The following is a 13,502-nucleotide window of genomic DNA, read 5'->3' on the forward strand; positions in this document are numbered from 1 at the left end:
AATTTAAGTTATTTTACATACTGCTGGGTCGTTTCTGAATTTCATACTGAGGATCAATAAAGTTTTATTTTTATACTGTATTTTGTATTAAATATATTCCCCAAAAGTAGCCTAACTTGTGACAAAGTTATTAAATAAATGTAAAGGAGGAAGGGTACAATATTTTCCTCTGGAATGTAGAGAAGTCAAGGTATAAGGAAGCAGAAAATGAAAAAACAGACCTGAAAACTAAACTTTAATGCAGTGCTTCAGCAAACTTTCAGTTAATAAGTAAAGTAAGTAAGTAAATATAATATATGCCGTCATAGGAAAAGTTAAAATTACTGATAAAGCCTCATAAACATTTTGCAAATATTTTTTTTAACTTACTTGTGCATTTTAAATAGGAGCCTATAGTATTAACTATAGCTATCTATACCTCAGTCCACCAGCTACAACAGTTATATCCTGCTTATGTTGTTTTAAATACACGTTCATAATGGTAGCCTACTTCATCAAAGTATCATCAAGTATTTGAATGCAGGACTTTTAATGGAGTAATTAGCGTATTTATTGAATATGTTGTTGTTTATGTAGATAAAAGATGATAATACATTTTCTGCCACTGCTGGTGCTTATGAGAGATTTCATTCAGCCGCGGGCAGGAACGTCAGCTATAGCCTACGGACATTTTCCTATTGGCCCCGAGGCCCACGGGTCCCGTCTCACATCAATCTTGGTTTTGACTCTTTGAAGAGGCTGCTGTCACGTCTGCCTGCGAGAAGGGTTTACACACACACACACACACACACACACACACGCACACACACCCTCACACACACACACACACACACACGCACACACAAGCACAGATGCGATTCCAGTTTTCTAAAATGCAGTTTTTTTATTTTGAATTTTAAAAACCATTGTGCGAATAAAGTTGAAGTGAATGTGAAGTATGAATGAATCAATGAATGTTAAATAATGTCAACAACTCCCATCACAGTTAGCTTGTGTAGCTTTGACAGCATAATGTCTTGCCGACTGGGAAAAATAATAATTTGAACCTTCTGTAGACAAAAAGGGAAAACGAGAGACTGACAGAGAGGAGGAGGAGAGCAAACACACACACACACACACACACACACACACACACGAAGCACAGTGCGAAATGTTACGGCATGTTTTTTCCTCATTTCGCTTCTCCTGCATCTAGGATCCGGCTTATTATAAAAACATGCTGATGTGCGGAGAGTTGTTACACATCCCAGCCTGCGCTCATGCTTTTATCTGCAGCCAACATTCCTCCCCTCCCTGACTTCACCTCTGTGAGCGCCGAACACACCCTCCTCCTCTGTGCCAACGCTGTTATTTAGTGACACATTCTTACTAAGTTGTAATATATTTTTTAAAAAATTTGCATAGGCTGAAAGGTGAAGTGGCAGGGCTGAGAGAGCCGCGACCTGGGAGCAAATTGAAAAACACTTGTGCATGTCTGAAATTTCAAGGTTCTACAGCGTTTCCAAGCTGGCCTCATTCTTCAGAGAGATACCAGGAGAAGTAGGAGATCTGAATATAAGATGCCAAACATAAACAATTACAATTAAATCATTTCAAAATGAAAGCAATTGTGTTAGAAAATATTTGCTACATGTAGCTCAAAAGTGTTCAAATCTCTATTTTGGATGCACTGTTGTATGTCCTGAGGTCGATTCAGCTGCCACATTCCTTTGAAAAACAAATATGGATGAAGTGTCAGTTGATGTTCACTCTGATTCAACAGGTTAATGACAGCAGTTACTGTCCCACAGCAAGAGATGGAGTTCAGATATTGCAGCTTGTGGGAACAGGTACAGGCCAATTTACACCTTCAGAGAACGAGAGGGAAGAATAAAAGTTGTCAAAATACCCCCACACCCCAATGGGTGCTTCCAGACGGATAAAACGTCTCAAGGGTAACTCAGGTGGGTGGAGGGGGACCCAGGAGGTGGGCAGCAAAGGGCAGGTGGGAAGGAAACAGTTCAGAGTCTGGAGGTCTTCCCTGATAAAGCCCTAGGAGGCGGGGTAGCCCAGGACAATGGCTCCGGCAGTGAACAGGGGTCTTGGGGTGCTCTGGAGGACGGCCCCTCAGGTGGACTGGGATTCGCAGCCGTTGGAGAGCTGAGATCCTTGACCGTTCTGGAGGACAGCCACTCAGGAGAGCTGGCATCTGTGGCCACTCTGGAGGATGGCCCCTTGGAAGAGCTGGGATCCAGGATTGTTCTGGGAAAGGTGATAGTGTGTATGTAAAACACCAAGACTTTATTGGACATCACACTGAAATGTATAAAAATAACTTAAACCAAAACATGTTTTTTCATTAATCTGTAACAACTGACTCATTAGTAAACCATCTAAAACTTCAAAGATGACCTTTTACAAAACAACTATTATTGGTATGTAACCAAGGCTTTGCATCTGTTTTTCCAGAAACTCAAGTGTGCATACTCTTAAACCGATCATGCATGTTAAAAGAATTTTTAAAATAAGTTCTTAACTAGTAAATCAACAATTTGAGTTATCTGGCTCTTCCTCCATAGAGAGAGTGACTTGTTGTTTTCAGTGTAAATTAGAACTAAAAATTGCCAAACAAAAACAACTGCCCTTAGAAATGCAATCAGTCTCTACTTGTCTTGAGAAAGGAAGGTTATTCTCTATGAGGTACAGCCAAGAAACTAAAGATTTCTATAAAAGGTGTACTCTATAGTCTCCAGAGACTACAACTGGATCCAATCAGGACAGAAGACGGAATGGAAGGCCCTACTGCACATCTGTCCATGAAGACCAGTACTTACAAGTGTCAGAAAACAGACATGTCACTGCTCCTGAATTGGCTGCATTGTTGAATAAAACGAGAGAAACAAGTGCGCAGGATACTCAGGTCGGCTGGCCTCATGGGCAGAGTTGCCAAGAAAAAACCCCTACTAAGGTCAGCAAACTGGAAGAAAGGTTTGTAGTGAGCACAAAAATTGGACTTCAGGTGACTGGAACCAAGTCTTATGGACTTTGAGGACTTTAGAGTTTGAGGTGTTTGGATCCAAGCGAAGAATGTATGTCAAATGCAGAGCTCAAGAAAAAAATGATAGATGCCTGCCTAACACCATCAATGAAGCATGGAGGTGGAAACATGATGATCTGGGGATGCTTTGGCACTGGGAGAATGGGTGATCTGCATCATCTGCAAGGCATCCTCAATCAGCATGGATACCACTCCATACTGAAGAGGCATGCCATTCCCTCTGGGCAGCGACTGACTGGGAATAACATCATTTTGCAGCAAGACAATGACCCCAAGCATTCTTCCTGGTCGGGTAAGAATTATCTGGAGAAGAAAGTAGCTGCTGGAAAACTCTCAGTGATTGCCTGGCCAGCTGTTGCACAGTATGTACAATGTTCTTTTTTTTTGTATGCTTCATTTTTGTGTCTGTGAACCACCAGTTCTGTGCATATTTTTGAACGGACTAAACAGCAAAAGCCAGTTGTAGAAGGATGTCCCAAAATTCATATTTCTGTTCTGAAGAGAAAGGAGGCTGCTGTAGGAGCTATAACTGAGGATATACGAGTGCATCCTTCATGGAAGTCTGTTAGAGATTAATACACCCTTTTATTAGCAATGGCTTGTGTACTGGCAGTTTTGGGCTATGCTGATGATTATGTGTGACTGTAAGTACAGAAGAGCTGCCCTGAGGAAGAGAAAAGAATTAGCCAAGAACAACAAATGATCGGTGACACACATCTGACACACACCAAGTCAGTGACAATGACACAAATCACATACCAGACAGGTATATTAATTGTGTCGAGTACAAGCACTAAAGAAATGTGTGCATGTGTGTACGTCTGTTACATTGTGAGGTCAGGTAAGGTGAGGGGTAAGGTAGACCTGCCTGTCTGTGCCTTCTCCACTAAGACTGTAATTATGGCATGCCATTATGGAGTGCAGAACAAAAGGGAGCCCTCCAGCCCTACAGCAGCCGAAGAACAGGAGATGTACTGCGCCTCTATTCACACTGCAGTTAATAACAATACTTTTGAACACACTGCAGACAGCATGGCGTCAACTGTCGCACATGTATCTTTTTGTGAGGCTGTGTGTGTGTGTGTGTGTGTGTGCATGTGTGTGTGTGTGTCTGAAAGAGACAGAGGGGAGAACTTCTATGAAACAGAGAGAAAGACAGAGTTTGAGGACAAATCAATGTATTAAGTCCCCCTCTCTGATGCTGCATGTACAGCTTTGCAGGCCAAATTTATTTGTAAAATGAACCAGTTATCCTCTTAATGGGGGGTGGCAACTGATGTTCTTCCAGGGCAACTGCCCTGTCTGAATTGGTATCTTCCATCTTTTGATTGGCTGAACACATCTAATCCAGGTGATCAGCAGGGGGTAGGCCAGGAATAGTTGGAAAACAAGCAGGGCAGTGGCCCTCATAGACTAGAGCTGCCCAACCTTGTCCCAGCTTGTGGTTAATAGTTGTGTACTCAATCAGAATGTGGGTGTATAATGACTGACACAAAAGCAAACAGTAAATTAAGTCAGATAAATGACAAATACTGTACAGTTCTAAAATGTGTATATCTATAACAGTGTGCAACAGTGTTTTTAAGACCTCAATGTATTTCACTGATAAACAAATCCCTTTTCAAATCTGTCATTTGCTGTTTAGTTGTGGCCGCTCATATACACTACTGCCACATGAGCAAAGATAAAAAGATTTATAGAAAGATAAATCAACAACACTGTTATATTTTATTGTATTTGTGTTGAATTTTATGTGTATTGTTTTAGATGTAGGTCTCTCTCTCTCTCTCTCTCTCTCTGTATATATATACTATATATATATATATTTCAGTTTTTGAAACAAACATGTCTGAGTAGCTTAACCACTCTGAAGTCACAGGTCTTTCGTTTTAGTTTCTACCAATATCAACATTAACAAGTAAAAAACAATTATTTGATAATTTGAGAAGAATGTGTGTTCAGCCTCAGCCTCAGCCTCAGTGGTGCTATAATCAGTTTACCTCCAGGTACTACTAAGAAACATGGTGGATTTATTTAATTGACATTCACTTAATGATAGAATAAACAGCATTTTCACTGTGTTGTCCTTTAAAATGAACAGAACAGTGTTAAATATATGATGAAAGTGCCTCAACGCTCTAGCACAGCAGAATGTCCATAGTTAAGGTTTGGTAGTTTGGAGTGTCTAGTAATGTCAATGTTAGGCTGAATGGCAGTCAGTAATGAAGCGAAGGCAAAAGGCAAAAGGCAAAAGGCAAAGGCAAAGGCAAATTTATTTGTATAGCACCTTTCATACACTACGCAATTCAAAGTGCTTTACAAGGCATATAATTACATTAAAAGCATTGAAAAGAGCATTTAAAAATAAAGACATTTAACATAAAATAAATTTAAATCAAGTAAAGTAAATTAAAATAAAACATAAAAGCACATTAAGAAAACAAGGATGAACAATTATTTGAAGGCAGCAGTAAACAACAGTGTTTTCAGTCCTGATCTGAATGAGCTGACAGTTTGAGCAGACCTCAGGTGTTCAGGAAGTTTGTTCCACAAGTGAGGAGCATAGTGACTGAATGCTGCTTCACTTTGTTTGGTTCTGGTTCTGGGAACACACAGTAGACCTGTCCCAGATGACCTGAGGGGTCTGTAAACCTCATAGGGAACCAATACATCTTGGATATATTTTGGTCCACAACCATTTAGTGCTTTATAAACTAGCAATAAGATTTTAAAATCTATCCTTTGACTAACGGGAAGCCAGTGTAGTGATCTAAGAACTGGTGTGATATGGCCCAGTTTCTTGGTGTTTGTAAGGACTCTGGCAGCAGCATTCTGGATTAGCTGCAGCTGCCTGATTGATTTTTTGCTAAGACCTGTGAACAAGCCATTACAATAATCTAACCTACTGAAGATAAATGTATGAACAAGTTTTTCTGCATCTTGTTTAGACAGAAAACCTTTTATCCTAGCAATGTTTTTCAGGTGGTAATAGGAAGATATAGTGATGGATTTTATGTGGTTGTTAAAATTCAGGTCTGAATCAATGATTACACCAAGGTTTCTGGCTTGATTTGTAGCTTTCAATGACATGGAGTCAAGGTGAGCAATGACCTTTGACCTTTCATTTTTGGGGCCAAAAACAATCACTTCTGTCTTGTCTGTATTGAGCTGGAGAAAATTCTGGCACATCCATTCTTTGACTTGATTAATACACTCACATAATGAAATTAGAGGACTATAATCATGAGATGATACTGATATATAAAGTTATCTGCATAGGTATGGTAGTCAATGTTGTGGTATTCCATAATCTGAGCAAGGGGCAGCATGTAGATATTGAATAAGAGAGGACCAAGAATAGACCCCTGAGGAACCCCACATTTCATTTTTGTTCGCTCAGACTCATAGTTACCAAGTGAGACAAAATAGTCTCTATCTTGTAAGTAAGATTTTAGCCAATTTAACACTGAGCCAGTACCTCCCACCCACGCTTCTAGTCTATCAAGCAGCACATCATGATCAACTGTGTCAAATGCAGCACTGAGATCCAGTAGTACTAAAACAGAGGTTTTGGATTCATCATTATTTAAATGTAAATCATTTAAAATTTTAATAAGTGCAGTCTCGGTGCTGTGGTGTGTGCGAAATCCAGACTGAAGTGCCTTAAAAAGATTGTTTTGCACCATAAATCTGTGAATTTGTTGAGAAACTACTTTTTCAATTATTTTTCCCAGAAATGGAAGATTTGATATTGGCCTGTAGTTACTTACTGCTGAAGCATCTAGATTAGGCTTTTTAAGAAGAGGTTTTATAACAGCAGTTTTTAAGGCCTGGGGAAACTGCCCTGACTGAAGAGAGCTATTGACAATCTGCAATACATCTGGAGCTAAGCTGTTAAAAACATTTTTAAAAAAATTTGTTGGTAAAATATCAAGGCATGTCATGTCGCGAAATTGTACTGTACAGTATTTCACAATTTACTTCACAGAGGAAAAACTAAATCTGGGAAGCAGAACTTGTTTTTCAACCCTATTTAATCATTACCCCTCAGACCTACTGTTTTTGTTTTGGTTGAGGAGGGGGCCCCTGCGTTGTGAAGCATTTAGACTATACTACCTCCACCTTGACCAGCTACAAGAGTAAAATACTGCTTACATACTTTAATGGTGTTATATATTAGTTTTATTATGCCAGTATACTAATATATAAGTCATGAGGGCAATTTTATGCTGAACAGTATTTTTGATATTATACTTTCACTTACATGTATTTTCTTTACATTTCTACATACATTGGAAAATTCTCCTCATCCACGCTGACAGCAAGCAACAAGACTCCAGGAAAGACATTCTAGAGCTCTGCCTGATGCGATGACAGTTTTGTTTTTGTTTGCATAAAAGTATCCTCAGTAATCATCATAATGATATAATGAAAAGTGAAGTCCCAGTGAGAGATGAGCGTGATTACTGAGGGTTTACAGGGCAGCCTCTTCACACTTGCTGGCACAACTGCAGTGTAAGCTGATTGTACTCCAGAGCCAAAATAAGCAGTAGGATTTAAGTCTATGGTGTAGTAACTTTGCAGTGTTTGAAATTCACTCCAACCCGTCAAACAGCTTTGACACTTAATACCATTTGAATTCAGAACAGTTTTCAAAATGTTCTTTCTCACTAGCAGGTGTGTAGGGCCAAAAACCCCTGAAACCGAGCAGAAACGAAATATCCACCCCGTCTCACTGCCTGTACTCACTTTATTTAACTAAGATGTTTACTGAAGAAAGTATTGTGATACTGCAATTACTAAATTCTGACCATTATATGAACTTAACAGTCTACCAGAAAAAAAAGAAAAAGAAAAGGAGATGAAAGAACAGATGCCGGCAGTTTCAGCAGCTGTGTTCTCAGAGCTTGCCCTTATCCTCCAGCTGACCCCAGAGTATTTATCGACCTAAACAGAGGTTGTCTGTTACATCGAAAACATGTCTAAAAGATTTGCAGCATGTCTCAGTTGTCCCCAACATGGCAGACAGAAGGACCACATGCAGTGACTCTTTATGGTGCAACAGTATGTTAGTTTTCCCGCTGAATAATACCGGCACTCATTAAGGTGGCCTTCATGTGTCGGTGGGGAAGGCACTGCCAACTGTGCTCCATGACAAGTCACAGAATTTAGTACAAAGCTAGTGCAACAATGAAAGCCTCTCTGCAGATGGTTGGTGAGTGCAAACACTCTTTAAATTTCAGCCTGTTTCCTCTTTGGTAGTCAGATTTGCTGCTGAAGAACCATTTCTGGTTTGAAGACAGCTTATTACAATAAACGTGAGCCTCTGCCTATGAAGACTATGTATTCAATATGGAATACTACATAAAGTACTGTACTTTCATTCATCTGTAGTGTGTGCACAAAATGAACCTTAGGATTACTTGGAAAATTGTAAATCACCTCTAGTAAAATGGGCCGAACAACTTCATAGTAGTTACATACCTATTTACACACCTAATTATCATTACCGTGACTGTGGTTATATAATTTTGAAGTGGTACTGGGGATGAGGCCAGAATCAAATTCAGTATTTTATATGTAGACTTGACTAAGTCTGCTGCGATATAGGCATACAGACCAACCTGCCTACAACCACCTGCATATCCATATGCTTTTTCATTACATAGTCATAATATTGAATCCAGTACAGTAAGGATGTGGTGGTCTTGGTTGAATAAACCATATTACATTGTCACTGTTCAAAACCAGCTTGGGGTTGTTCTTATTCTTATGCTCAGAGCCACGTCACTCTATGTGCATCTACCCAGCTTTAAATGCTTTCTCACAGTATCATGTTTGAAGCGTGGTAATGTGGTAATATTAACACTTTCTTTTTTAGATTGTGCAAGAGGACTGTGCGGTTTAAAATTTCAGGTCATTCTTCTTCCAGTCCCCTTCTGCAATTTTTTGGGAAACGCAGGTGGTACATTACTTCATAGCCGCAATTGGAAATGGAGGTACAAGTCAAGTATAATGCTTTGTCTCTGCATAAATGAATCAAAATGCATAATGGATTTAATAACTTGTGACTTCAAGTGTTGAAGTAATTTGGCACTTGTGACAGATCTATCACCAGATGCTAAATCAGCCAAAATACCAGATAGTCTCATTCTAAGATTAAGAAAATGCAATGGTTGGTATTTTCTGGTGATTACACACTAATGTCAACATATTTCTGCCTACTAAATTCAATTTCTGCTGTAAATATTAAGCATTAAACCTTTAAACTAACCCCTTGTCTACACCACAAGTGTTACAACCATCTTTTTTGAGATGCCCATAATACGTGTATTAAACATGGCAAATGCTATGCTTGCAGTGTAACTACGTGTCTATAATGTGTGTTCACTCATTAGATGTTCTATTTGAAAAGAGCCTAGAGAGGAGCCTGCAAGAAAAATGGAACTCTACGATCCAAAACAAAAACATTGCTCTGTCCTGTGATGGACTGAATCATAATATCTGTGGTAAACCACAAGAAAGTAAGTGGAAAAAACAAAACAAAACAAATATTATATTATAATTGTTATAAATATTATAATTGTTATAAATATTATAATTTAGGACAGAAATAATATTTTTGTATTTTCCTTTCCCATTAAACTCATATGGACAATGTTCTCATGCTCCTACCTCACTGTTCATATTGAACTGGTGTGAGTGGGTTTACATGGAAAGAGTATATTGTCACATTTGGTAGCCTCTATTTCCATCAGAGGAATGAATGTACTTGTCATTCCTGTGTGTTTGTGTCTGTGTGTGTGTGTGTGTGCATGTAATTATGCCTTTGATGTATATTTTTTATATTCCCACCCTATTTTTAGTTCAAGGTGTGTGCACTCATGTTAGAGGTGTGTTGCTTTGATGTTTGTAGGTGTGTACCTGTGCGTGTGTCTGTTTATTAGCAAAGGGGCATAAGTTGTGTGTGTGTGTGCACGCATAGTGTCCTCTGAACTATGCTGGGTGCGGTGCTAGAGGGGTGTGGTGGACATTCAGGCTTTGAGGAGCACATTCAGCTAATTAGTCTGAAGAGTTGACATTCCTCAGCCCAGTGTGTTCAAACGGTGAAAGGGCAGACACAATAGGTGCAGTTTAACATAGTTTATTTTTTTAAGCACGCAAGTATACTTGTACTATAATGAGTATACCACCATAACAAATGAGATGCTTGGATGTACAGTGGAGGAAGGAAGAAATGGCAATTCTTTTATGATTATTGCCATTTCTTCAATTAATAAAAAAAGGTTCTTTCACTTGTCTTCGGGCAACAGGTTAGTAGAATATATTAAGTTTTCTTTTCATGCAGTTTTGTGTCATGTATGGTTTTTTAGATTTTTTTTAGAATTTTCCACTGTCAGCTACCAAATTACTGAACCTTATAATAGCAGTTGTCTTGTTTTGTGATGGCACCCACTTAACAGCTTAAGTGCAAAACTTCCAAGGACTTAGTGGCAGGGTTGTGTAATACATTTCCAGGATTTGCATAAATGGCATTTATGCATTCTTTTAAAGGCATCTCACCTAGCAAAATCAAGCTGTAGTGTTTGACTTAACCAGCCCTGACCCCACCAACATTTAAAATGTCCACTTTTTGCAAGTCTGTCATTTCCAATACAATTAGTGGAGCATCTTTATCATGGTCTTAAATGTCTGAAAAATGACTATTTACAAAAAAAAAACAAAAACAAAAAACACTGAACCTCCAAACAGGATCACCAGTAACAGGTGTGTGTGCATGCTGTTGTTATGGCTCCTGCATGCGTGTCTCTTCCCCTCTCCCGCCCAACTCAAGTAACACACACCAGAAAGCCAACAGAAACAGAGAAGCCTGACAGTCAACATTTGTTTCTGTCTTTGCCTTACCCTTCGCCTCTCCTTCTTCCCCCCACCCTCTGTCTCTTTTTTCACAATCAAAACACACATGCACTCGCACACATAAACAAACACATGCATGTGTGGTACCAGCAGGAGATGATGAATACCCTATGTGGATGGCCTGAATTAAAAACAACATTAATGAGAAAGTTGTAATTGCTGTCATTTATCAGCCTGTCCAGAGTTGAACTCCAAAGCTTACAGATCAGATGCAAATCAGGCCAACTCCTGTACTGTTAGGACAGAGATCCAGTGAAGCCCAGGAGTTTCCATATAGTGCACATTTGTTTTAAAAATATATAGCATGAAAAAATAACTAAATAAATAAAATGTGTTGGAACATGATACAGAGTGGATTAATTTGATATAAGACAGCAACCCTACAACCAGGGCTATGTCATGAGTATATTTATTTTTCGGCATTTGTGTTTTTAATCAATATTTTTTACAATTATGTTGTGACCACTGAAAAAACCTGAAGCAACCAAAGCTAAAACCTATATCTATCCATCCATTCTCTCTACCTCCTAACCAATACAGTTTAGTTCTTCTTAATATAATGATGAAAAATAGTCATAAATGATTTCTTGGACATATATTTGGTATATAACAATAGATAAATTGATAGATAAATAGATACATTTTTACATTGAGACACAGGTTGTGAATTTGTGTCAACTTGAGATGCTACCTTGACAATGTTGCTCAAGTTTCATATGTTCAAATTTCCATATCATACATCTGTGAGAATGTCAGAGCTGAATTTACAGGTATAACATTTTAAAAGTAAGAGTAACCTGAGAAAAGCCTAGTTTTATAACAAAAAAAATAATACTTTGGGTTAAAAGTGTAAAAGTAAGTTATTTCGGTATTTTCGGTAAGAGAACCTGCATCTCACAAACTGGACACTTAAAGAGAACTGAAAAAACAATTTTCTTCTCAAACTTAAAAACAACCAATTGGAATACAAACATGTCAGAGTGATAAAATCTACACAAGCTGTTATTTATTTTTTATGTTTTTGGGGATGTAAAAATTTAGGTGAGGCTACGGGTGAGCACCTCAGACAAAATTTCCATTATAAGAGGTGCATGTAGGGTGTGTGTCTCCCCTTGCAGGTACATGCAGCATGCCATGCATATACAGAGACACTCCTTTTTTATGACTGTTTTGTCTTTTACATAGACAATGTCATGGAAATGATGAATCAAAACTTCTTGTGCACATTATTATAATTATAGTTTTATGGTTCACATCATTGTCGTATATTTTGTTGCCATGGCGACTAACAAAATAAAGACAAACCTGACGCACCTTCATTGCCCAGAAATATTATTATTTACAACTAATTTGTTTTGCAAATCATTTTATTCCTGATGGGAATATATTTCTTGAGGAACTTTTCCACATTATTTTTATCCCACACTGAAGTCAAAGGCAGGTGGTCAACAGTGGATGTTGGGTTATTCGTATGATTTTGACACTAGAGCATAGAGTTCACAGCCCAAGTCCAGTTCATGGCAATCCATCAGTCTTAGTCAAGATATTTCACCCTGAGCCACAAATATAAAGTGCATCTTGCTGGTACTAGAGCAATAATAAATAATTTGGATGCGTCCTCTGGTTAACAAAAAACTGGTCATAGTTATAAGCACCTTAATTGGATAAAGTTATGGAAAGAGTGTGGTCTTGGTAAATGCTAATCTAGTACACATGTTGTCTCTTGTTCTCCGACTTTTTTTCTCTCAAGAGGTTTTATGGCTTTTCAGAAGCAAGAACGCAAAAGCTTGCAAACGAAATGTTAGTAGGGAGACAAGATCCATCCTGTCTAGTGTCAGGATAGCCAGTGATGTAGCTGCTTTTTTAATATGACTGTTATCATTTTAGACACCTCTACTTAGAGGAGGGTCAATGTGGTGTGAACAAAATACTATAGAGGTACAGTTATTATTATTGTGAAATCAGGCCAGGTACTGGATTTGTCTCAGTAATCCTGCTGCAGAGAAGATACCAGCGCATGAGGTAATGATAAATAGATCATAAACCGTCGTCTGTTGCTCCACTGTGTTGAAACAGAAAAGAGTAATATTTTGTTCTGGACATGTTTAGTTTGATGCTCAGAAACTATTACTTTTGGCTATTACTTTTTTTATGGTAAAATTTTGGCTTTGAGACACATGGTTTAAGTTACATCTGTCATTGAACAAGTGAACTCTTACAAGGAGTTTGTACAGTTAATTCAAATTTGACAGTATTTTAAAACTGACATGTATGAACATAATAGAGAATGTAAATAATGATTTAACTGATCCATGAGCTCAAAGGAGAATTTGACCAGTTTGCATTGAACATACAATAAATATAATTAGATCTAACATCTAAAGTCTAATTAAATATACACAACTAGGCAACATCTTCTGGAGAGGTAAGCAGACATGTACTTAGCAATTTGGGGACCCAAGGCGGAGATCGGAATGGGCCCTCCACATCCAGTGCTTTTTGACTTCTTCTCACTTCAACTTCTTCGACCTCACACATCAATGTATTA

Source organism: Mastacembelus armatus, chromosome 8 (genome assembly GCF_900324485.2).
Source record: "Mastacembelus armatus chromosome 8, fMasArm1.2, whole genome shotgun sequence".
NCBI classification, from domain to species: domain Eukaryota; kingdom Metazoa; phylum Chordata; class Actinopteri; order Synbranchiformes; family Mastacembelidae; genus Mastacembelus; species Mastacembelus armatus.